The 26,523-nt window shown below is 50.7% G+C and overlaps 1 long non-coding RNA gene across 1 annotated transcript; it reads right to left on the bottom strand.

Annotated features, from left to right (window-relative positions):
* Positions 1-8,045: 8,045 nt before the first annotated feature.
* Positions 8,046-26,514, bottom strand: LOC306645465. The gene is made up of 2 exons (XR_013759661.1): positions 22,221-26,514; positions 8,046-9,247 (listed from the first exon to the last, which is right to left on the bottom strand). It is a non-coding gene; the product is annotated as an uncharacterized lncRNA (long non-coding RNA).
* Positions 26,515-26,523: the final 9 nt, after the last annotated feature.

Raw genomic sequence — 26,523 nt, 5'->3', positions numbered from 1 at the left:
CCCTTCGAATCTGTCTTCATTCCAACCTAAACACTGTTTTCCTGCTCACTTACATATCTGCCCCTAAATAGGGAGACACAGAGTCAATGACTGATCCAAAGAAAAATGAAAATTTTTTTCTTTGGACTTTCCACATCCTTGTGAAGTTCTCCCAACCCTCACCATGTCCCCATGCAGTTTGTCCTTGGCTTTACCATTTACCAGTACCCTTTAATGAAACCCCAAGGCCATGAAACCTCAGGCCTGGAAGACTCTCACCTCTGCAATCGCTACCCCCAGGGAGGTAAGAGTTGCAGATGAGATTAGGGGGCAAGGAGAGATCCAATCCCAAAGGAGGTTTGATGGACAGAAGAGGGACAACCTGACCTGAGCGCCTTGCAGGGGAAAGTAGAGTCAGGCTTCACCCACAGAGAACAGAACCTCTGCCCCTGATCTTCTGCCCTATCCGCCTTGTTCTACCTTCTCTGTTCTCCTTTTCTTTTCCTGCCTTTAACTCAGCTTTGGCCTCTCTTCCTCCTCCCCCTCATTATCTCTGCTTCTGTCTCTGTGTGTCCCTGTGTCTTCATCTCTGTCTGGGCCCTCTCTTCCTCTTTCAGTATCTTTGTACTGCCATCTCTTTCAAGCTGACTCTTCTCTTCCCTCTGTCCCCATCCTTATGTCTGGCACAATCTGCTTCATATTCCAAGCTTTGGCTGAGGAGTTGTTTCTCCTGAACAAAGATGCCTCCATCCCTCCATTCCCTCCACGCTTCCTCGGCAGGTCACCCCAGACTGCCTGAGGACCACTCAGAGACTGCTGAACTAGGCCTGAGACCCCCTGAACCCAGGCGCTGACGCTCTGCCCCAGCCAGGAAATCAGCATCACGCACACCAGAGCTGGAAGGGAATTTAAGCCAATCTGCTGGCTTTATGGGTGAGGAAAGAGAACCACAGACTGAAAGGGGTTACCCATGGCCATTTTGGGGTTAGCGGAATAAAATTGAGACCCTGGCTTTGGAGCCCCCAGACTCTGAACCTAGAGGGAAATTTGGGGACCAGCCTAACTGAACATGAAGTGGCAGAACTATAGTGTCTGCCACAAAAGCCACGTCTGAATGGAACATCAACCTTATCTCTAGCACTCCCTCTCTCTCTCTCTCTCTCTCTCTCTCTCTCTCTCTCTCTCTCTCTCTCTCCCCCCCCCCCCCCTTCCCTCCCTCCCTCCCTCTCTCTTCCCCATAAAATATGTTCTCTGGACGGGAAGCATTCAGGGCCCACTACTGGTCAGACCTAGGCGCAGATCTGAGAGCTCAGAGGGACGCCCTCCTGGGCCAGGGGAACAGAGGCAACAGGTGCTCGACCGCCAGCAAGGCACCCACACCAGCTCCCTGGGAGAGACAGGGCTAGAGGTTCAACAGACTGAATCCACAAGCCAGCCACGGAGCCCTTGGCCACAGGCTCCCCGCCCCGCCGAACAGCCCCCAAGACGGCCCTGGTCAGGGTGAGTCTGCAGGCTGAGGGCCAGGCCTGCATTCCTCCCGCCCCACCCGCTGCCAGCCTCCTGGGCAGTCCTGGCTCCAGCAGGAAGCAGTGTCCCCGGGGGGCTGGGCCAGCTCCTGTGGCATCCACCCAGCCCCCTCCCCAGGCCAGAGTGGGGCTCCCGCTATCTTCTCTTGAGCCCTGTATGCCGCACAGCTGAGCGCACCCCCTCCCGCTCTGGAGACCCCTCTGCCAGCAGCTCAGAGCTCCTGGGCAGGCGCCACTGGGCCTTCCTCTGAACTCTGGGACATCTGAAAATAGAAAAGGAGAAGAGAAGGCTGTGGCTGCACAGCAGCAGAGGAGAAGCGGGCAGTGGGCTGAGGAGGAACTAGGCTGAAAGCCCTCGGGCAGACACCGCCAGGACGCCTGATCTGGCGTCCATTTCCCTCTCCAAGCTGCCCTGAGCCCTTTGCTTCCTGACTCTAGAAGGGGTCTTCAGTCATTGAACCCGAACCTCCATTCAACAGATCAGGAGACTGATGCCCAGAGACCAAAGGAGCTTGCTCAAGGACACACAGCAGAGGAGCTGAAATCTAGGACTCCTGGCCTTCAGACCTGGGCTCTTTCCCAGAAGACTCTTAAGACAGAGCTTGTTTGGAGCCCTGACGTCTGCCCCATCAGCCCAAGGCATGCAACTCAGATGCCACCACCCCGCCCCATAGGCCCTGTTTCTCAGATCTCAGAGCTCAGCCTGAGGGAACCTGCATCCCAGCTCCCTCCCAGAAGCTTGGGAAGGCCAGGCCCTCCTGCGCTCCTCCTCCTTCCCCTCCCATGACCACTGCCTGGGCAGCTCTTCCTTCTCCTTTCCCCCGTTCCCCCTTCCTATCCTCAGCCTGGGCCCAGCTGAGATGGGGCAGGCAGGGAGGGGTCTCTGCCCCGCTTCCCTGTGCTCAGCTGTATCTGGACTTCAAGGCACCAGGTCCCAGTCCCTGAGGCGACCCGTAAGGCCAGGGCTCATTTACTCCCTCCCCACCAGACAGTCCCCATTTCTAAAAGGTCTCAGGACAACAGAAACTGAAATCTACTATCCTGGCCTCTCACTGGCCCTGCTGCTGCCTCAGGAACCCATGGCTCGGGTCACGTTCTCTGCCCGACAGCACCTAGTGACAGGCAGGCTAGGATTCAGTCCCTGGCAGCATCATTTCAAGAGGCTGTGGGTGCGAGTTCCTCCAAGAGGCCTAAGTCCCACCTCGGCCCTTACTAGCTGTGTGACCGTGGGCAAGTCACTTATCCAAGAAAAGAGACAGCATGGGCAAGCCTTGCCATGGAACTTGGCACTTAGTTAATGGTACTAAGTGGCTCATATTATTATAAGTTGAGGCAGCGCCCCAGTTCTGGCCACAGTTCTTTGCTGGATTTGTACTGTTTACTTTCAGATCCTTTCTCTGAGTCTAATCTACTAGTTAAATTCTGTCCTATAGTGAACAATTCAAAACTTCATAACCGGATCCTTAATGCTTAACTTGTACTAGGGATGGCAGAGAATAAGATGGGTCCTCCCCAGGCCCCAAAGTACCCGATACTCTAATGAGAAGACAGACATCACTGAGCAGGCTATGACTTTAGGATAAGTCCCGGGGTCAAAGGGCAAGAAAGCAGAAGCACACGCAATGCACCTAACTCAGTTCCCAGGGTCTCCCCAGAGAAAAAGTACTCTTCCCAGAGAGAATGCCAAGTGCAAAGGCCCAGAGGCAGTGGGGGACTCTGGGAAGCAGGTGCAAGTGCTTTGACAATACTCCTTAGTAGCCGGGCAGCCTTCTAAAACCTTCTGTGTCATTATGAACTTGGCCTTGCCCCAAAACACTGTCTGACTTTTTCTCTGGGCTTCCTGGAAGGAATGCTTGGGCATTTTGAATGTTATGCCTGATAACACTTTGTTTTCCTGGGGCCCTTGGGTTATACTGGATAGATTAACAAATGTGATTAGAATGGGCTGACCACACCTGTAAAGTCTTGGGGCGGGGCTGGCCATGCCCAGAAGACCAAAACTGTGACTTAAAGCATGGGGGCTTAGGGTCATGCCATGTCCGTCAACCTGGAGAGAGATCGACCTCATGAGCAATCAACCCACCAACCGATCAGCCATGCCTCCGTGGTGGGAACGGAACACTGAGACTCAGGCAAGCTTCCCCGCTTGGCAACACCCCGGGCTTATTGTCAACACTAGCAGAATAATGAACCTGGACTCCATGGGCAGGACAATGGAAGTGTCATTTCTGGAAGGAGCTCTGGGACTCTGCCTGTCTGAATGTGTGTCCTTCCTGTAGTAAGCAGTAACCCAGAATACCACGGCCGTCTGGAAGTTGTGGGTCTAGCAAGTTATGTAAACTGAGGGTGGTTTGGGGGAACTCCCCAAATTCACAGTTGGCGGTCAGACCCTTATAGCTGTCCTAACTTAGTATACCTTCTCATGTGCTGTTTCACTGACTTCTCATAATAATGCCCTAAGTAGGTATTGTTGTGGTTAACACTGTTTTATAGATTGAGAAAGTGAGTTACATAACCAAACTGGGATCACATAGTTTTCAAATGACAAAGGTGAGATCTGAGAGTTGGCAGTCAGGGCCCTAACCACTGCATCGTAGTCCTGCCTGGCTAGGGCAGGCAGGGGGCGGCCAGTGAGAGGTGGAGCTAGGGGCTTACAGAGACTGCTCCCAGATAATTTCCTGGCAAAGAGGCTGAGCTTTGTCCTGGGGGGGCAGGGGGAGCCCTTGCTGATTTTAAGCAAATGGCTAATGGGTATCTGTGGGTTTTAGCAAGTTTCCTCCGGATGCAACATGGAGAGTGGATTGCAGACAGGCCCAAGGGGAAGAAGACAAATGTGAGATTACTGCAGCACACCAAGTGAAGGTAAAGATGTGGCTAGAGCCAAGCTGGTCTTAGGGATGGAGAGTAGATCTACCTAGAAAGTTGATATGACAGGACTTGGGACAGACTGGATTCAGGACACAGGACACCAGGGAGTATGAGGAACCAAGAGTTAAACCCAGGTTATGAATTAGACAATTAGGGTGCTAAGGCCCTATTTCCAGGAAAGACAGAAGAAAAAACGTATTGGGGGTGGGTCATTAATGGTCCCAGAGTTCCAAAAGGGTCAATGCCCCAGAACTGGGCTTTTCCCACCCGGCAGGGGGCAATCCCTTCTCTGGATCTCAGTTCCCAGGACAATGCTACTGAGTGACCACCAGGTGGCAGCATAGGCCGTCTTTTTCTTAGGCAGACCTGGCAGGCTGGATAGAGGAGGGAAAAGGGAGTTTCTCTGCTAGGGATGCAGATTCACCAGGAGAACACAGAAACTGGGAAGGGATCTCAGCCAGCACCTACAAAGGCAAGTTCCTGCAAGTACAGAGTCCACAGGGCCCGACTGAGGAGGCAGGAGTCCTGGGTTCTGAATGCTGTCTGAGACCTAGCGGTAGCAGGAGCCTGCCCCGCTGCCAGTCCAGTTTGGGAGTTTTAATTTCTTCCCTGGTGTTCCACCCCTGGCAGCTGTGAATTTTAAGCACATTTTAGAGGCAAAAGCTTTCTTTAACAAACAAAATCCTAAGAGCCACACCCAAACACTACCTTATGTATGAAACAGAGAACAGGTATGCTGTTTTGCTCTGGTTGGAGTGGGGGCTGGGGACCCCTCTAAGCTCGCACAGAGAATAAAATCCAGACCCCTCACCCTGTCATTGCGGTCTTTACTTCTGCCTCTCCAGTGCCCTCTCCCACCATACTGTTCATCCCACTGTACCTAGACCTTGTCATCTGTGCCCATCCTGGAATGCCCTCTCTGTTCCCTCTTGATGGGTCCCTTTAGGTCAGGTCCTTTGTGACCTCCTCCAGGAAGACGTCTGATGGAAAGAACCACTCCCCCCACGCCACTGCCATGGCACTGCAGTTCCCCAGCAGCCCCAGCTCCTGCTGTGGCCAGGCACTTCAGACAAGGTGACAGCACCTTCTCCTCCCTGATTCTGTGTGCCTCCCCAACACAGCCGAGTGTGTCCAGCTCACCCAGCGGGGAGCTGATGCACCAGACTGCCTGGCCAGGCTCCCTGAGTACACGCGGGGCCCAGTGCAAATGAAAACATGACCTCCCTTGTTCAGATACTAGTAAGTGTTAAGACAATGACAGTGGAACATGAAGACAAACACCAGTCACCCCAAGGAAGCCACCCTGGAAGTCTGCTCCACACAGGAGGACCGAAATCCAGGCAACCTGCGTCCAGGCTGAGGCTTTGTCAGCCAAGAAGATGGTCACCCTCTTTTCCACTCAAGGTCACTTTCTGCTGATCAAGCTGGGTCCCAGCAGGGCTGCATCCTCCCCAAACAATGGAACACACCCCAAGTCACACAAAAGTGTTTGGTCAGCAGGCACCCTGCCCAAGGCCGCGGAGACCTCATGGCCCTGCCATGCAAACTGTGCTTCCAGACCGCCTGTTGGATGAAGAGAGGGAACAGACATCAGACACAAGAAATTGCAGAGCGGGGCTCAGCAGAAAGCCTGGCACACATGTTGGTCCGTTAGTGTTTGATAAATGAGTCAATGAATGATCACAAGGACAATTAAGACCAGACATCTAAGTAAGAGCTTGTGGAATTACAGCGCTGAAAAGGATGGAGAAATCATCTAACAGAGTTTTCAAACTATATTCTTCAAAGCTTAGGGGCCTGCAAAGGAATCTTGGGGACAACACTAGGAGCCATTGGGAACACCAGGCACCCAGGAATCCCACCTCCCACACTTTGTCTTATATACTGGGCTTTCCGTTTAAGCTTTCATTTGAAGCATGCTGCTGGCTCAGGAAGGGCAAGGGACTTGCCCAGAGTTCACCCAGCAGACTAGAAAGAAGAGGGATAGGAGACATGAGGTCGAAGGTCAGCCTGGAGAGAGCAGATGAGCGCCAGAGGCAATAAAACAAGGCAGGAGAGTAAGTGTTAGAAACTAGAGTTTTACACCAAAAATGTGAAAACAGGACAAACTAGAGATCAGGGATAGCAAATCTCAGGTCCCAGCAAAGAGATTCAAGGTCAAGTTCTATGTTCAGAGATCAAAAGTGGGGTTCATTCATGGTTATATTCATTCCGTCAGTATTTACTGAGCACCTATTATATGCCAGGCAGAGTTCTAGGCCCTGTGATCAGCGGGGAGCAAGACCCTGCCCTCCCGGGGCTCGGATTCTTGATGCAAGGAAATACATATTATTATAAGAAAATAAATGAGCCAACCAGCTAGAGATAAGTGAAATGAAGAAAATGAAATGGACTATCCGTAGGTGGGCTAGTTCATATAGGGTGGTCAGGGAGGGCCTCCCTGAGGAGGTGACATTTGAGCCGAGCTCTGAATGAGATGGGGCCAGCTGCAAGGCAAGGGGCAGAGTCGCCCGCCTGAGAGCCTGCAGATCCACACTACGGAGGAGAAGGCTGGCGGCTGGCAGGAAGTCTGGCCCCTGTAACCGTATCCCCAGGAAGGAGGAAGCCAGGAAGGCGCTTTCAGCAGTCATATTCATCAAGGCCGCTGCCCCAACCCCCGGGCACTGCCAGAGCCTCCTCAGGGCCCATCCACCTTCAGTCACTTGGGGAGGGGACCCTGAGGGAGGGAACAGGGCTGTGGCTGCAAGAGGGTCCTGGATTCTCTTCCAGACAATAAATGCTTCCAGGTTCCTGGGGAGCATTCCGTGGGTCACCGCCGCATCTGATCTCAATTACCCCCCACCCACCCCGGTGTAGGGTTCCTGGGCTGGGCGGGGGGCAGGGGTGGAGGGGAGGCCATTTCTCCATAATCAGAATCTCCTGGCGCACTCCATGAAGGCACCTCCAGACAGGTCCCCAATATTTCAGGACACAAGAAGGTTATCCGCAGAAGGACAGGTCAGACTGCGGTGGAGACAGGGGTCTGCTTCACAGCCACTTTGCTCTGCGACCTAGCGCAACTCACCTGACCTCTCTCTAGGCCCCTGTGGAAACTCAACCTTTTCTTTTCCTACCTTTTCCCCACAATGAGGCAAAGTTGTCCTGGAGGGCAGAGCTCAGGGTTGGAATGGCATTGCTAACCCCTTACTTTTTCCTGCCTTGTTTAGATCTTAAATACATCCCTGCACAAAATTATCGTGCCAGCCTTACAGGGATTAACACCTCCCAAAGAGACCAGGAACAGGCCCTGGTTCCTCAGCCTTCTTGGGAGAGACACTTCACCTCTCTGGGTCCCTACTGACTCCTGCCCACTTCCTGAGGCAAGTGAGGACGCAACATGTAACATGCATAAGCGGGTTCGCCCAGTAGGTGTTCATCCCTCCGTGCTGTATACCATCCACAACAAAAAACCTGATACTCTCATATGCCCATGCTAATTTACAGTAGGGGTGGGAGGCACTAGGGAAGTACAGATGTACTTTAGATCAGGTAGAGGGGAGTGAAGGGAAGGGAAGGGGCCTGGGGTAGGAAGGATAGTAGAGTGAAGCAGACATGATTACCTCATGCACATGTGTGACTGCATGACCCATGTGATCCTACAATAGGTACAATCAGAAAAATGAGAAACTGCACTCCATTTATGTATGATTTATCAAAATGCATAAACGCGTTCTACTGTCATGTACAACTAATTAGAGCAAATTTAAAAGTTAAATTTAAAAAAAAGAAAGAAAAAACGGCCATCCTTCTAAGCACAGGAAGGAAGCCCCTGGGTTTCTAAAATTTCTACACGATCGTGTTTTTTTTTAATATTGATGATCTTGAGCAAATCAGTCTCTTTCCAGACTTCAGTTTCTCCACCCATCACGGTGCTTGCAAAGTGTCGCCCAGAAGGTCTTTCAGGTCCCAGGAGAGCAGCGCCTTTGGCAGGTAAAATGTTCCCAAAACCCCGGGTTTCGCCGCCTGCGTCTTCTGGAGGACGCCGCGGGACGGCGGCTCGGTGGCTTCTGCACAGGCAGGCAAGCCGGCCGGCGGCAGGGACGGGGAAGCCCGCTGCCTCGCTGTGAAGGGCCTCCCACGGCTCGGGGCACTTTTTCAGGCTCCGGGAGGCGGCGAGCCGGGATTCGAACCCGGGCCCTGCGGGCTGTAGGGCGGGCGGGGCCGCTCCACCTTCCCGGCCGGCCGGGAGCGGATGCGGGGTCAGCGGAGCGCCGGGCTGCGCTTCCTCCGGGCGCCCAGGCTGCTGTCCGCCGGCCGCTCTGCGGGCTCTGCTTTCTCCTTTTATGTCCGCGCAGGGCCGGGAACTCCCTGCCGGGCCATGGCCCGCGAACAATGCGGCGCTTCCTGCCGGCCGGCCCGGTCGCGGCCCGCTTGCTCCGCCCTGCGGCCGCCGGGAAATGCGCCCGAGCCGGGTCTACCGCCCGCACACCGGGTCGCGCCCCAGGAGACCTCCGGGAGGGGCCTCGGCTGCCCTCCGGAGGTCCAGCTTGCAGGGCACAAGGAGACCCAGGGATGACTAGGCGGCAGCTGGGTGCGCTCATCATTTAAGCGTGCTCGGAGCACCCGTCTAAGCTCGGTGTACCTGCAACCACTGTGCACTTACAGTTAATGTAGGTCACACTCCCCTCGTGACAGGCACGTGTCTGTGCTGTGCACCTCAGTCTCATCTACATAGCGCACATGCCTCCACAGTGCTGCCTCACCTATGCAGACAAGCACTTGTTGATTCAGGCAGTGGTGGTTGGGCATCTGCAAAGTGTCAGGCCCTGGGCTAGACACTGGGAACCCAGCAGTGAACAAAACTGGAAAACCCTTGGCCTCCTGAGGCTTATGTCCTAGTGAAGAGAAGACAATGGACATCATTTTAAAGAACTGAATTATTCGTTACAGTAAGTGATACTTTTATGCAGAAAGAGAAGGAAGGGACTGGCAGGGGGAGGCTGTTTTAAATAGGGGAGCTATTGGTATTTTAACTTTAGAAAGTGACATTTGAATAATGATGTACAGAACATGAACCACAAATAGATAACATCTCAAAAGTATATTCAATATACCCTCGAGTATAGGTATTCCACAACGCATACCTCGTTTACCCCAATATGCCTACATATATATCCCGTGCAGAAACCTCCACATCTAGCTGCACATACTAGACCACATACATCCATGGTATACAGCATGCATGTCTGTCTGTATCCATGGCATCTGCTCATACACACACAAGTAAGCTTCCTGCTTATTGCCCACACCTTTTCTGTGGGCTGGGGTTTACTGGGGATTGAACCCAGGGGCACTCTACCACTGAGCCATCCCCCCAGTCCTTTTTATTTTGAGAAAGGGTCTCAATAAGTTGCTGAGGCTAGCCTCAAACTTGCGATCCTCCTGCCTCAGTCTCCCAGATCACTGGGATTACACGCATGCCCCACTACACCTGGCTCCTGCACCTTGTCTTGAAGCTGTTTTGTATGTCCCATATGCTCGTATCATATGCCAGTAACAGCAACAGCATTTCCCAGGTTCTTGCTATGTGCTAGACAGCACGCAAGGTAGATTGTCATTCAGTCCTTCAGACGTGCCCAGGCAATGGGTACTGCCATTCAGTCTGGCAGTTGAAAGCTCACACCACAGTCTGACTGCAAGGGGTTTGAATCCGCTTCACTATTATCTAGCCTGCTGAGAGCTTCTGCTTCCCCATCTGTAAAATGGGGATGACAGTAGTATTTGTAGGGTTATGGTGACATCAGTGAGATAAGCTAAGCACAGGAGCAGGCATATAGTAAGTGCTCAGTAAAATGTTAGCTAGGGTTATTATTTTACAGATGACAAAAGTCAGTCTCCTAGAGGTTAAAAGACACCTGCAGCCACCTGTCAGCAGAGGAGGCAGGCCTGGATGGCAGGTCTGTATGACAGCATGGTTCAGGCTTCCAGAGGTCATGTCACCAGATCACACAGTGGGGACAAGTGTCTCTCTCACACATACTCCAGGCACTTTTCACGCAGACTGTACACACTCAGATCTTTAAAACATGCATTGCGCACCTTCCTTTTACCTACTGGATAAACATAAACTCATTCAACACCTATGTAACCATCATCTGCCTACCATATGCCAGGCACACAGCTGGTCCTGGGGCACAGCGGTCAGTAGGCAAAGCATACATCCTTCCAAAACGGTTTCAGTATTCAGTCCCAGAGCTAATAGACCAGCACACACCCCTGTGAACACACCACACAGAACCTGCGCACACAGCCCCTCTATGTGCCCAGATCCCATGTGCAGGTACCATGAACAAGCGGCCCACATACATGTATCTCCCGTGTGCCTCATTGGTAGAACAGCCGCACGCGATCCACGTAGAACATCCCATGTATCATTTACATATATGCTCATATTACTTGTACCTGCATCCACACACACACACACTCCACATGCAGCGTGCACACACAAATGTCCGTGCACCACATACACCTCCCACACTTGGGCAATCCCCACACCACCAGCACTTACTTCCCTAATGTCATTTACCTATCACCTGTGGACACACCTTACCCATTCCCAGCCTGTGTGACTCAGTGCCTGTTTCCCTGATTGTCCCACATGGGCTGCTAGAGTGGCACAGAGCAGCTCCTCTGGCTGACTCTGGCATGGCACTAGGGAGGTCAGAGAGGCAGGATCTGAACCCCCATGGCTGGAGAGAGAAGGTAGCCCCTGGCTTCACAGCCGGTCCCCAGGAAATTATATTCAGCACCAAACCAAGGCGGCCTCTTCATGGCCCAGGTAATCAACCCTCTCCCAGATTCAGCCTGACAGTTTAAATGTTCTAATTCCGCTGCCAGGGCCCGGCTTCCCTGCTCCAGTCTCAGCCCCGGCCCCAGCCCGCTGTCGTAATTAGACCCACGTTTCCATTACCCTGAGATTAGACAGGTCCCCTCCGGCTGGCTAGAGGACGCCCGCAGCTGCATGGGAACCATCCCCTACATGAACGCATTTACCTGATTATGGAGTTTATTTTATAGCAATTGCTCCAGAGCCCTGGAGGCCTCCTTTGTCCTGCTTCTGCTCCCCAGGCCCCAGAGGCCTCTTCCAACCCCGGACAAGTGGTTTCTGCCTAATGTTCTATTGCCACTTCCCTCAGGCCCTGAGATCCTGGAGGCCCCCTGCGTGGACTGGGTCCCCTTTTTTAAATCACTTAAGGAATTTGGGGAGGAAAGGAAAAGCATTCCAAGAATCTTCTCCTGGGGTGCATATGGGGACGCCTAGGGAATCTTCTTTCCAAACCTGTGTCTCATTTATTCATTCAACAAACATGTATTCAGTCCCTGAGCAAGGGTAATCATTCATTCCACACCAACTATTTGCCAGAGAATACACACATGGCCACTGCCTTCCTGGAGGTCACAGTCTGGGGCGAGACCTCGATTTTCATAGCATGTGTGCTTGGATTGGGGCACTTGGACTGGGGCCATGAGACCCAGTAGGATGACATGGAATCAAAAAGGGGAGATGGGGAAGGGGGTACTTCTGGTAGGAGACACAGCAAGTGCAACCTGCAGAAGGAGGGCTGGGACGCAAGGAACTACAAAAAGAAGAAGAAGAAGAAGAAGAAATCAATGATGCTGAAGCTTGAGGTGTGAGAGCCAGGGGTGAGATCCAAGACCTGCGCTAAGCAGGATTCAGATCATAAAGGCCTCAGTACCAGACTAAGTTGTCTGCATGTTCTCCTGTGGACATGGGAGCCATTGAGCCATTCTGTTTTGTTTTACTGAAGATTAAACCCAGGGACACTTAACCACTGAGTCACATCCCCAGCCCTGCTGGGGAGCCAGGGTCTCACTATGTTGCTCGGGCTGGCCTAGAACTCATGGGCTCAAGCGATCCTCCTGCCTCTGCCCTGGAGGAGCGCGGACTACAGGTTTGCCACCACACCCGGCACCATGAGAAGATCCTAAGTAAGGGAGGGACTCGCATAGGCCTGGATCCGAGTGCCCTGTATGTAGTGGCTTACCCCAACATCAGCCCCACGTGGCAATTCCCCCAGACCCACAATTCTCTTCTCCACACTGCTGACATTCAAGAACTTCCTTGACTCAAATGGTCTTTTCTAGGTCTGATGCTGAAACTGACCTGAACTAAGGAGAGGCTGTTTGGGGGTCTTCATGTTACTACCTGGTGTGCATATTCATATGTTTTGCTGAAAACAAGTGTGAATGAGGTGGGGGCGTTGGCTGGTTTGGGGGTGTGTGCGTGGAGTTGGGGATCGAGCCCAGGGTGCTGTGCCACTGAGTTTCAGCCCCAGCCCTTTTATTTTTTATTTGAGACAGAGTCTTGCTAAGTTGACCAGACCAGCCTCAAACTTGTGATCTTCCTGCCTCAGCCTCCTGAGTCTCTGGATTACAGGCGTGAAGCACCCAGTTGAAAGCACTCCCTCGTAGGTGTCCTCGACCCCAATGAGAGGTTATGCAGTATATGGGATGGGCTCGGAATTAGATTTGGGAGCACAAAATTCTGACTTCACAAGTTTTAGAGAAGGGACTCTGGACTTTAGAATCTATTATACAGAAGAGAAGCTGTCACAGAGTGACACAGCAAGACAGAGCCAGCCAGATAGCTTCAAGAGTCTGACCCCATCACACACACTTTTTTTTTTTTTTCTTTTTTGGTACCAGGGATTGAACTCAGGGGCACTTAACCATTGAGCCCTTTTTAAAAAAGATTATATTGGGGCTCAGTCGGTAGAGTGCTTGCCTTGTAAGCACAAGGCCGTGGGTTCAATCCCCAGCACCAAAAAAAAAAAAAAAAAAAAGATTATATTTAGAGACAGGGTCTCACTGAGTTGCTTAGGGCTTCCCTAAGTTGCTGAGGCCGGCTTTGAACTTGGGATCCTCTTGCCTCAGTTCCCCCACCGAGCTGGGGGGATTACAGGTGTGTGCCACCGTGCCCACTGACCTTGACCTCTGATGCACTGAAATGAGGTTGGTGACTGACCCAGGGGCAAGGGGCCCTGCGGATGGAAGAAGAAGTCAGCATGGCCCTGTACAGTCTCTGCGCCTGAGCCTGTGTGCCTCTGCACTGACCTTGCAGGCAGTTTGTGGACATTACTAGCCCCACTTCATAGACAGGGTAGGCAGGGATCAGAGAGAGGCACTGGCTTGGGCAAAGTCGTACAGCAAGAGGGTAACAAAAGTGGAAGAACCCTCACATGCTACTTTTCCAGGGCCAGCAAAATGGAAGCACAGCTGTGTCAGGTGGGGCCAAGGAAATGGACCTCAGCCAAAAGCTTATCAGGATCAAGAGCCTCAGCTAGGCCATCAGCACAGCCCCTGTCTCCAGGGCCTGCAGCCACACCCACTTCCACTGCTACTGGGGCTGTTTCTCTGCCCCTGTCAGCTCCCTCCAGAAAGCCTTCCCGCTTCATCTGCAGCAAGCTTCCAGCTTGTGACTGACCCTCCCACGCTGCCTTCTTCACGCCCCTGCACTTGCCAAAGCATTTTTGAGTATTTGATGCACACAGCGCCCCCTGTCCAGATGTGGGGTCCTCCCTCTGGAAGGCTGAGTGGCACTAAAAGATAGTACTAGCCCTGGAGCCAGGCTAGGCCAAGGCTGGAATCCTGGCTGCACCAATTACAACCGTGTGATCCGAGACCATCACTCTCCTCCTCTGGTCTCAATGTGCTCATCTGTAACGCGAGATTAACAATGGCATCTTCCTCACAGGGCTGTCCTTAAGACCAGATGAGGTGATGCTTTTCAAATGCCACAGCTGAAGGCCTCTGCAGTACCTGGCGGGTGACTGCTATAGTCTCTGTTAGCTCACTGTTAGCTACCTGGAGCACTGCAACACTCAGTAAGGTCCTCTGGTCATTCTTTTCCCTGAAATAAGGGATGCTTGAGATGTGTGTGTGTGTGTGTGTGTGTGTGTGTGTGTGTATTTTTTTTTTAAATTAAAGCCCTTGAGCCTGGTCTCCAGACTTGTCAGGGTGTGGCCCCTGCTGCATTTCCTGACTGAAACCTGAATCCTTGCTGCATCTGTACTGAGCATTCATAGTTTCCTGTTCCTCCTCCAGGATTCTTATCTCCAAGTCTTTGCTTGTACCTTTTTTTTTTTTTTTTTTTTTTTTGCGGTGCTGGGGATCGAACCCAGGGCCTTGTGCTTGCAAGGCAAGCACTCTACCAACTGAGCTATCTCCCCAGCCCCTGCTTGTACCATTCTTGATGCCTGGTACTCCCTCTCTACAACCCATTTATGCAGATCCAGATTCTATAATTCATTCAATATTATTCATTTATTCCTAATAACTGTTTATTGAGTGACTAGTTTGTGCCCAGTTCTGTAACAGGTACTTTCATGTAAGTTAACCCTCATGACGGCCTTTCAAGGCAAGGAGCATTGTCTGCATTTTACAGAGGAGAAAACTGGACTCAGAGAGGCTGTCGCTTGTCTGTGATGATCCAGGTAGCAAGTGGCAGAGCTGGGACTTGGCACTGATCTATTAGCCTCCAGAACCCAGTTCTTTCCTCTCCACCCTGCAAGTATCTGGCACAGAGTCAGAAAGCAGGCACCTTAGGAGCGGCAGCCCTCTTCCTGGGTTGGAAAGGTGAGTAGAAAAGGAAAGGAGATTGGCCAGGTGGGTCAGGACCAGATTTTGACTGGGTTAGGGTACACATTCATTCTACTAGGTGGTCTTAGAGGTGGGGGAGGCAGGCAAGGAACCCCCATAGGAGCTGACCACAGACCACAGCATATGTGAACCCAGCTAAAGACAGAAGCCTGGACAGGATGACCCTAGTCTGCTTGAGGAGTCACTGGGAGCCTCTGAATCCTCCCCACCACTCCCGGTCTTCTTCCAGGCCTGTGTGAGAACAGATCTGAGACGAACGAGAGATGGCTGCTTCGCTCCTGTTCTGGACTGGAGGGAAACGTGGAGGGCCTAGTGCAGCCCACGCAGGAAGGCTCAGAAGAGTTCAGAAACCAAAGCAGCCCAACCTTCTCCATACCGGAACCAGAGTTCTCCTGGGGGTAGGACTAGGTCTCGGGTCTCCCAATTCTAGGCAGAGGCCAGTTCTGGCAATACACACTGCTGAGAGCAAAGAAGCAGATGTAGCCTGGCAAAGGGACCAGATGATTCATCAGACACAGAGATGGACAGAGGACCAGGGAAGCAGAGAGAGAGGGGAGGAAGGGACATGGAGCCACAAGGAAGACAGAGACATGGAGCGATGGAAAAGAAATGCACAGAGAAATAGGGGCCTGGAAGGCTGAGGAGGAGCTGAAGGCAGACTCATGGACAGCGAGGGGTGGGTCCATTCAGGGAGGGAAGAAGGGACTTCGTGACTACACACAGAATGACAAAGGAATGGTCAGTCAGAGGAAGAGGGACGCAGTCCCCAGACCATATTAGGAGACTCTGGCTTCAATGCTGTGTGACTCTGCTAGACATTCCCCTCTCTGGCCCTCAGTAGTCCCACCTGTAACACAGAAGCCCCGTGCTTCAGTTCAAATTCCTAGGTCTCTACAATCCCCTCGGGGGAGCCAAGGGTGGGCCAGAAAAGAGCCTGAGCCTGGGACTGTGCATAGGTGTGTCACAGTCATGCCTGTGGCTGTCTACATCAGAGTTCCACCATGTCCTTAATGACAGTAGCTCTGGTCACATCCCAGATGGGTCCCCTTGACCACTTGTGCATCCACAGGGGTCTCTCTCTTCCTCCCTCCCTGAGTCCCAGACCCTCCACCACCTTGCCATGTCTGTGTTCTCATTTGGAGTTTTAGGACAAGCCTGAAGAAAGTGAGGTTGGCATGTGCAGATCCCTGTCCCGTGAGGGGTGCCCATGAGGAGGTCTGAGGTGCACAGCCAGGTCCCCTCCCGCCTCCAGTCCCTTTCAGCCTGGAATCAAGGCCTGGGCTATTCCTGTGACAGCCACAGGAGCATCTAGAGGGCAGATCTGGGTGGGAATGGAAGCATGTCTTCAGAGAAGCTGCGACCCTGGGGAAGGTGACTCAGCAGAGCAGTCACCACCTGCTGACCTCAGGGATCATCTTAGAGATAAGGGAGCAGATGTCGGCTATGAGACCCAGAGCTGGGGCCAGGGACATTTGCTCCAGAAGTCACAGAAAACACCTCACCAAGGAGCTGAGTAAACGAAAGGAGAGAGCCCCACCTGCAGGGAGGGCGCGCCTCACTCCCAAGGGAGAACAAGCATTTCCACGTGGCTGGGTTAGGAGGCTCTTGAGGCCCGACTGCCCCACGTGGGCTGGCTTTGGACTTTGGCTGACTGCCCTTCCAGCCATGGCTCAACTCTCCAGGGAGAGTAATGGTGCCGCTTAAAATGAACACCAACACCACCAGCAGCATCCGTGGGGTCAGAGCTAGCATGCAGCAGGAACGCACTGTACCGCCTGGCCAGACTATCAAACTGTCCCTACCACTTGTTAAAAGGCCACCGCCCCAAGCATCTTGAGTACACCTCTGTGAGCCCAGCTGCTAGCCCCAAACTCCACCTTCCTTTCTCTGCCAGAAAGAGAGGTAACCCTACTCTGGGCATCCCTGTGCCTCAGTTCACCTGGAGAATACCCTTAACAGGGAGGCCAGCCTCAGCGATAGAGGCTGCCCACTGTGGGGCGCCCCCTCCCCAGGCCCCTCTTCCGAAGCCTGAGCAATCAAGGCTAGCTGCCTCCCTGGGCCGGTGCGAGTGCCCGCCTCCTCCCGGCCCCTCTCCTCGCTGCAAACCCAGCTCATTTGCATGTGGATCGTGCCTGCCACCATGGGTGCTGGGGTCAATTGAAACTCAAGAAAAGAGAAGAAATTTATGCAAAACTGTTGATTGCATTTGTATGTAATGAAATCATCCAATATTCATCTGACTATAGAATCTAATCTGAGAAGAGAACTGAAGGACATGAGTGTCACTGCAAAACCGTAATGAGCCACTGTAGTGATTAAAAAAGCTCTTGAGCCTTCTGAAAATCCAGGCAGAAATAGCGTCTAATCAACTCTGAATACAGGAGGCGAGATTGGGCTGGCGCGCTGCGCACGGCCCGCCGCGGCGCTGGGGGTGCGTGGTAAACCCTGGCGGCCGCGGTCTGTGGGTGCCAATCGCCTGGCCACAATCAGCCAAGTCGTCGGTGCACAAAGCAATCGCCGCCTCTTGCCACGCAGAAGGAACCCAATCACAGCAGCTGTGAAGAGCAGCTTGAGGCTCTCACACCCGCCTTAAAAACCTCCTGAGGCCCCTCCTGGGTTCCTCGCTACCACTAGGAAGCAGGGAGGGTTTGAGGATGTGGGGCTGACACACCTGGACACATCTGGGGCCCAGCCAACCCCAGGCAGGGAGAGTCAGTGTCTCAAGGGAGCACTGGTCCACCCATGAAATGTCACCTCCTCCCAGAGGCCTTCCCTGATGACACCATCTAAATTCTCACACACACACCAGTTCTCCAACTCCTTCCCCAGGCTCTCCCTTCACAAAGCTCAGCTCTGCCTGGCATCCTCGCAGGGATTTATCTGTGTAATGTCCTTGTACCGTGAGGGCCAAGACCTTGTGATGCCTGGCTCATCTCTTCAGATCATGCAGAATCTGGCACGGCCTAAGGATGCTGGCAAGCGGGGGCTACAACGCTGCCATGTTTGTTAAATGATACAGAAGTTTCAACAAGCCGCCAGATGTATTTATTTGTGCATTCTGCATATACTGGGTGAGTGTACCGGGCACACAAGGCTTCATTCTGGACACTGAGTGTGCCGTGGTGAATAGGACAGTCCCTGTGCTCTTGAAGCTCACAGTCTGGGCAGAGAACAGTTGTTAAAAATGTTACAAATAATCAGAAAGGACAGCGTGGTGCTGGGGACTGTCCAGAGACTGTGTGAACAGCTGTCAGAGGGTACTAACCCAACCAGGAAGGCTGCCAGGAGGCAGTGACAGGCCGTTGGGAGCTAAAGGATGCATAGGAGTCAGCAATATGGTTGGGAGTGTCCCAGGCAGAGGGAAGGGAATGTGCAAAGTCCCCAAAGTGACAGATGCATGTGGGGAGCTGAGAGCAACCAGAGTGATGGGCGCCAGAGCAAGGGTGAGGCTGGAATGAGAGGGGAGCCAAACCTCGCACTGAGACCTTTAAGATCCTAAGATCTCTGGACTTCGATCAGGTGTGGGGTTGCACACCTGTAATCCCAGTGGCTTTGGAGGCTGAGGCAGGAGGATTTGCAAGTTTGAGATCAGCCTCAGTGTCTTAGTGAGGTAAGCAATGTAGCAAAATCCACTCTCAAAGTAAAAATTAAAAAGGGCTAATGATATATCAGTGGTAAAGTGCCCCTGGGTACAACCCCAAGTACCAAAAAAAAAAAAAAAAAAAAAAAAAAAAAAGGGGCACTTTTTCCTGGGGGTGATGGAGTTTCCCACAGGAGTGGCATGGTTCACGCAGAAGAGCTCACCGAATGGAGAACAGTCGGAGGGTCAGCTAGCAGGGAATGGAGGAGGCTGGTTCGGAGGCGATTCAGTCCTCCAGGAGGCAAGGGGGAGCCTCTGCATATTTTTGAGCAGGGCCACTCAGGGCGACAGCTACATTTTAAAATGGCTAATCTGACAGAGAGACAGAGCAGACGACGGGAAGCCAGGTAGGAACCAGAATCAGCCTGCCGGCCACTTGGCTCACCCTATGTTCAGCATTCCAGTCATCCCGTGGGGAGGCGTTCTCTCCGCACACTGACTGACAGTCCCAGTCTGCTCTGGGTTTGGACACCAGGTTACCTATTATTAACATGGGTTCTAAGTTGGAATCAGTTGGTTCTGAGAATCCCAGAGGCTGTGGATCACAAGGCTGCTTTTTTCAGCAAAGACTTTCCAACATCAAAGGCAGACTGGGTGACCTGTAAGGCCCTTCCCTGCTCCCCAAACTCTACAACTTTATGTCCCATGATGGCATAAAGACATTCGAATTCAGTGACTTAAAAATCTCATCGCGAGGTCTGACTTGCTATGTGAGACCCCACTGGGCAGCGGGGAGAGCAGAAAGCAGCCGGGACACTTGGGTTCAGGTGCTGTCTCTGCCACTCACTTTTGTTGTCTAGGGACATGTTCTTCTCCTCTGTGCCTCACTATCCCCTTTGGTACACCAGGGGAGTTATCTGCAAGAGGGGAGAGCTGAGACCCACCTGGACCCAACAGGTCAGACCAGAGCTCCAGATCCAACACTTACTGCCCACAGTGACCTTGAGCAAGCCAGCCAGCCCTTCTGCCTGGCCTTCCTCATCTGTAACGTGGGGATAAGGAGATCTAAGCCGGAGTGCTGTTACAACTAAATCAGGTAACACAGCTCGGGGGCTGGGCATGGAGTAAATGCTCTGTAGTCTCTGCTCATGACTGATGGTCCTTATTTCCTCTCTACAATGGCTCCATTTTATAGACAACTTGGATTCCCTGCTGGAATTTGGGGGTTCTTTTAACCTATACCTGCCTCACTGGGGTGGGTTTAGGGAACACTGCTGGGCTCTAGCTGGTGGCCTTTTAGCAATGCTGCCACAAACCACCAGCAAACCAGCAATGGGGTGATTCCCAGGCCACAGCGAGCATGGCCTCCTCCTCTCTCGCTGCACATTTCTGAACAGCAGCTGCCCTTCTACCTGCATTCCAGTGGCCATGGTTTGAATTTCAGGAGCCCCACCTCCCTATCCTAGTGGATTGGATTGGGTGTGTGGGATCTGAGATGGGATCAGAGCCTTTCTGGTTTGCTTCCAGGTGGTAGGATGGGAGAATCAGGCTCAGTCTCGGAAGCCTCTGGGCATCCTCCCATGCTGGCCCTGAGCTGGAGGCCCCACCCTCGAGGGGCTGCCATCCAGGGAGGCAAGTCAGTCCCCACACATCACGAGAGGAGCACACAGGGGAAAGTGCTCAGAAGCCTGTAAAAAAGGCCACATCAGAATGGCTCCAGAAGACTTCCTTCAGGAGGTGGCACTTGGGCGGGTCTGAAAGAGAGCTAGGATATCTATCTCTGTGTTTCTCTCTCTGGAAAAAAATTTTAAAGTACAGGGGAAAGAACAGAATTTAAGGTAACGACCATTCCTGTTTTCACAGCCCGAAATTAACATGACGTCAAGGTGTGTGTGTATGTGGTGTTTTGCTTTTGTTTTATACTGGGCATTGAACCCAGGGACACTGTACCACTGAGCTACATCTCCATCCCTTTTTATTTTTTATTTTGAGATAGGGTCTCTTGTTTCCCAGGTTTACCTCCAACCTGCCCCTCCCTCAGTCACTTGAGTCACTGGGATCACAGGTGTGTGTCACCGAGCCCAGTTATGTCAAGTTTTCACATACACATGTACAAATGTATGCACACACGTCTACAGATGGCCTCAGGCCGCACTTCAGGTCTTCCGTCCGCTCCCCGGTGGCAATCACCATTACGAATTGAGTGCGTATCCCTCCCAAAGCCCCCTTTTAAAAGTGTCCTAATGCAAAATTGAGTCAGAAACAATTTTATAAAGAATCGCTTTGCATTTGTCATTATTTCTTATATAAATGGAATCACTCATCCATACAGCTGCACTTGCCTTCTGCACTGCCTGTATTATGCTTTGGGGACTCATCATTGATATATATGGCCCAGGCTTGCCAGCGCATCTGAATGGATGTACAGGGTTTGCTGACCTCCAAAGGGTGGGGTTTCCATGGATAGATGTAATCAGGGGCCAACATTCTTGGGAGAGGGAGTGGCAGAGGCCAAGGCCAGGGGATAGGAAAGCTAGGAGGTGTCTGTGGAGGGCTCAGGACATGTGCAGGGGAGATGGGGGAGGCCCCACGGCCAGGTCAAGACTCTGCAACTGGGACACTGGACATCTGAGAGTGTGGGGAAAGGCTCCCCACTCAGTTAACTGCAGGCCCTCAATAATTCCACTCATCCACTCTGGAGTCCTCCCTGGGGAGGCCTCTGTTGCTCTTTCCATTAATTGTCTCATTAATGACCCACCAAGGCAAGTACCCATTGTTCTCTGGGCCTGGGGCAGCCTCCCTGGCTTTTCCCCTGGGGATTTGTAAACGTCTTTCCTTCCCCTGCTTTCCTTTGGCAGGCATCCTTATCTAGTCCCTGCAGCAGCCTGGGCTGATGCTGCACTTCCTCTGCCCACACCCTGCACCAGGAGCTGGGGTTGGGCAGAGCCCCACAGCTCTATCCCCGCCTCTCAGGGCTCTGTTTGCCTCAGTCTGTGTGTGCCTCATTAGTCTTTCCTTTTTCTTGCTCTCTGGTTTTCTCCCTGGACTTGCTGCCTTCTCTCCACATGTGCTTGAGGTCCCTGTCTCCCCGTATCTCAGTGGTGTCTTTATAAGTGTCTCTCTACAGATGACATTGTCTTGCTCTCAGGATTTTATTTTGGCTTTTGGTACTGAGGTTTAACCCAGGGGTGTTTTCCTACCAACCTATATCCCCAGCCCTTTTTATTTTTATTTTTTGAGACAGGGTTTTGCTAGTTTCTGAGGCTGGCCTCAAACTTGTGATCCTCCTGCCTCAGTTTCCTGAATCCTGGGGCTACAGGCATGCACTACCAGGCCCAGCTACAGTCATCATCTGTTTGTCTTTGGACTGTCCCTGCCTCTCTTGCTAGGTCTCCATCTCTGGCTGGGGAGCTCTGTGCTTGTACTGCGCACTTTTGTCTGATTCTGCCTGTCTCCCTCCCTCCGCCCGTGTCTCTCGGTCTCTGTCTGTCTCCCTCTCTTCTCTGACTCACCTCCCCCTACCCATCCCTCCTCCCTTGCGGGTCTCTGAACCCTCCTGATTGACTATTGTCCTGTTTCCAACCTCTGCCTCACCACCACTCACTCACCCACGAGGTTCCTGACACCCACACAGGTCAAACCGCCTCCCTGGGTTGTTTCTCTCCCTAGCTACAGCACCAGCTTCCCATGGATGACAGCCTCGGGGACATCGGCACCAGGAGTAGGCGTGAGGTCCCATAGTTCCCAGACTTTGGAATTCAAGCATTTATAAAGCTATAAATAAATAAATAAATGACCATCAGAAATTGACCAACTCTTTCTTTTTCTAAGTTTTTTTTTTTAAGATCACCAACTTCTTATCATTTCATAATGGAAAGAGCATTTTAACACCAAAAATAAAAGCAGGAAGAACAAGGTCTAGGTATATACAATAGTCCTTAATATTAATTTTAAATTAAATTTAGACAAAGTTCATAAATTTAATTTTATTAAAAGATTTACCACATTGCTTTTATTTTACTAATTTTATCCCATAAAGGTGAGTTGTCGTCAGAAACCAGTAGTTTCTCTGGCTCAGTTGGAAACCACTGATCCTGTTCAATCCCCTCCCTGGTACATTCCCACAGAAAAACGATGTGACTTTTATTGGTGGTAGAAAGAACAAAACTGGGAAAGTACCTGGAAACTCTTGGTAACTACTCAGCATCTCACAAGGCCCTTTTCAGCCCCACTGGTCTCTTAATTTATGAGACCGCCTAGACCAGACTCCCTGTATGCCTTTGACCAAGTAACTTCTCTGTGTCTTTGTCCTCATTTGCAAAATGAGCAAAATAACTACTAGTTTCTAGAGTTACCAACAGTCAAGTCTAGTGCTTGTTAGATGCTATTTGTATCTGGAAGGAGGGGACTGTGGAGCAGTATCTCAGAAAAGGGAGCTATTTTGGTTGAAGCCAGAGCCTGGAAAGAAGAGCGGGAGGGACTGGTGCTCTGCCTGGGACCCGGGCCAGTTGGAAGCTCACATTCGGAGTAGTGGTCAGCCCGGGGAGGAGCTGCTGTATTGGGAGATCTGAGGAGTTCTGAAGCCCAGCAAGGCTGCCTGGGAACCCAAGAGTCCAAGGCAGGAATGGGATGAGGGCAAAGACCTCTGCAGGGGCCCACCCAGCATGCTCAGGCACTCTTAAGCCCAGCAGGCAGCACCGTGCCATAGCCACCAATGCACCAAGCAGCAGCCAAAGTGACACTCCCTCAAGTGGCAATCCTGGCTGCAGATTCAGCACCAGGAGCCTGGGTAGGTGCCAGCAATTGTGGCCTCCAGGTGGTACCTTCAGCAGCGATCTGGAAACTCCCAAGGTAGACTGAGCAGAGAAGGTAGAAGGTCTGAGCAAGCAGGTCAGAGAACTAGAGAAACTGGGTAACTGATGTAAATGTGACCCATTTGTCCCCAAGCTCTGGCAGGCTCATTAGAACCAGATCAATATTTCCTCCACACCTGCTCAGAACTAAGCACTGGGCTGGTCAGGGATATAAAGACTAGAGGAGCAGGAAACGTCCTTGCTAGAAACTTACACAGGGCTCATCTAGAGAAATGTGCCTCTGAGGGGGGCGGGCCCCTGAGCTCAGAGCCCAGGCAAAGCCTGCCTGGGACATGTGCCACATCTGTCCCCTGCTAAGCAACACTGGAAAGGAAAGTAGAAGTACCTCAAAGAAGAATAACAGGACAGGTGACTTACTGGATGTGGTGTCAGGGGGTGAGGGAGAGGGAGGCAAAAGTGGCTCCCAACATCCTGGTCTGAGACCTGAGTGGGTGGTGGCTCTGACCCTGAGAAGGAAGCAAGGGCAAGCAGGCCAGGCTGTATTCCAAGCAGGGCTAGCTGGGGCTGACTGTCACACTTCTGAGGCAAGTGCAGGTCAAGGGAGCAGGAGAAATATGGCGAATGAAGGAATGAGCTGGTGCAAGGAAGGACAGGAAGTAAGAGGGCTTCCAAATCTAGGTAAGTTTTGCCATGGGGTGGGGCAGGGATTTAAGGGACACATACTAGACAAAGAAAAAAGCCCAAGGAAAGGCTAGGAGGTGGGAGAGAGGAGTACATAGTTTCAGAAAAGCTAAGAATTTGATTTAACGTAAGCACTGGTTGTTGTCACGGTGGCGTGAGAGGTACACCAGGGCCAGGTTACGGAAGTCACTGAATGCCAGCGTGAAGTTACATGATCAGTAGGCAACGTGGAGCTATGGAAGGTTTTAGAGCAGAGGAATAACAGAAGAGGTAAGTTTCAAGTTGCTGTAATTTAACAGCATATGATAGATAAAGGAGAGTCTAGAAAAATGGAATACAATACAGGGATTTTCACTTATTTGTTCATTCAATGAAAACTCAACTCCTATGCAGAAGTAACCTAATCTGCAAAGGGTCAAGACTCCAAATCACTTAGTGTTAACAGTGAATTATAAAGAGAAGAGTAAATGGCTTCTCTAAAACCAGTATTATCAATAAATGTACATGAGTTTAAGTCACCACTAAAAGGAGCTTCCTGTATACAGACACTAGAATATTACTCAGCCTTAAAGAAAAAGAAATTCTGACACATGCTACAACATGGATGTATCTTGAGGACATAATTATGCTAAGTGAAATAAGCCAATCAAAAAAGAAAGTTCTTAGAGTAGACAAATTACAGACAGAAGGCAGAATGGCGGTGCCAGGCGCTGGAAGAAGAGGAAGTGGGGATTAGCATTCAACGGGGGAAGAGTCTGAGTTCTGCAAGGTGACAAGTGCTCTGGAGGTTGACTTACAACGTGAATGCACCTAATACTACTGAACTGTATGCTTAAATAAGGCTAAGATGGTGAAAATTATATGTATTTTACCATGAATAACAATAATAAGAATAAAGAGAGTTTCAGAATGGTTCCTAGAACAGAACCCAACTCTAAAAAAGAAACATGCCCAAAACATAGTGCATCTCAAAGGCTAAAAATAAAGAAATGGGGAAAGATACACCATGCAGCAAATGTACACAGAAAGCAAGCAAGAGCTGTGATCTTGGTATATAATGAGAGAGAATTCATACTCTGTGCACAAAATAAAGATGTAAGAGTTTGGAGTCTAGCTATGCATGAAAACAACACTTTCTCACTTTCATCAAGCAGAAATTACTAGAAAAGCAAGAAGAAACAGAAATGTTAGTAACAGAAGACTGAAATACATGACTTGCAGTCCAGACTTATCAAAGGGTTAAAAAATATAGATACAGAAAAACTAAACAACATAAACCATATTTCCTGTATGTATAGAAAAATGTGTACCTCCCAAACAGAGAATATTCCTTTTCAAGAGACTAACATGAAAATTAACCACAAATTAGGACAAAGAAAGCCTCAATAAGAGGCTTTTCAGGGTATGAGCTTTTATTGATCATAATCTTTTCCTAACTGCACTCTCAATAGTTTCAATGGAATAAAGGATATAGAAAAGCACATTGAAAACTAAAAAGCATCAACCAAGTATTAGTTATCCATTCTGTCAATACTATCATTATTCACTACTTCATGATCATTTGCTCATTCCCTGGTTCTCTGGCACTTTAGAGAACTCTGACGAACGGCCAGGAGAGGGTTAAGAATACAGATGCCACTTCTTCAGTGCTTACTATGTGCCAGGGACTCTCCTATTTTATCATGCTATTATCAGCAATAGCTTTCTAATTGATTTATAAAGACAGACGTCTGCTTCTCTTACATCACCTTCCAGGCCCCAAACAGTACGACCCATATTTGAGCAAGCAATCAGTGAAGCACTTCAATTAAGGACTCGCATCCAAGTTAGATTTGGGTTTGAGATTTTATTCTAGTCCTAGCTATGTCACTGTAGGCAAGTATTCCCTTTCTGAACTTCAGTTTTCTCATATGTAAACAAAGAAAATTGTAGTACCTCCATCAACTAGGGTAAGTTTAAAGATAGTAACACATGTAAAGGGTCTACATGTAGTCCAAAGAGGGTAGTCAATGTTAGTCTGAAGGAAGAGCAGAACCTATCAAATTATTTGAGTTTTTTTCATTAAAAAAAAAATCTATAAATAGAAACATTCTCCAGTGTACTTGATTATTAAATAATATTATAGACAAGAATGATAGTAGGTCCCTATTATAAAATGCTGCCTTGCAAGGAAAGAATGGATTCCGTATGTGCAAACACGGATAGATGGACATGATTACTATTATTCTGTTCAGAATATGAACAGAAGAGTTCCTCTCCCTCCTTTAAAAAAATTATATATGTACAAAGAAAGGTCTGAAGGATACATACCTGATTTTAAAGGGGGGGTAAACCTGAAAAAGTTGTGAGAAATTTTGTTTTTAATTTTTTATATTTGTTTCTTTTGTAATCTCACACACACGTGAAAAAAAAATTC

The sequence above is a fragment of the Sciurus vulgaris genome, assembly GCF_902686455.1.
Source record: "Sciurus vulgaris genome assembly, chromosome: 15".
In the NCBI taxonomy this organism is placed as follows: Eukaryota; Metazoa; Chordata; class Mammalia; order Rodentia; family Sciuridae; genus Sciurus; species Sciurus vulgaris.
This window is presented reverse-complemented; position numbering and strand designations above follow the sequence as displayed.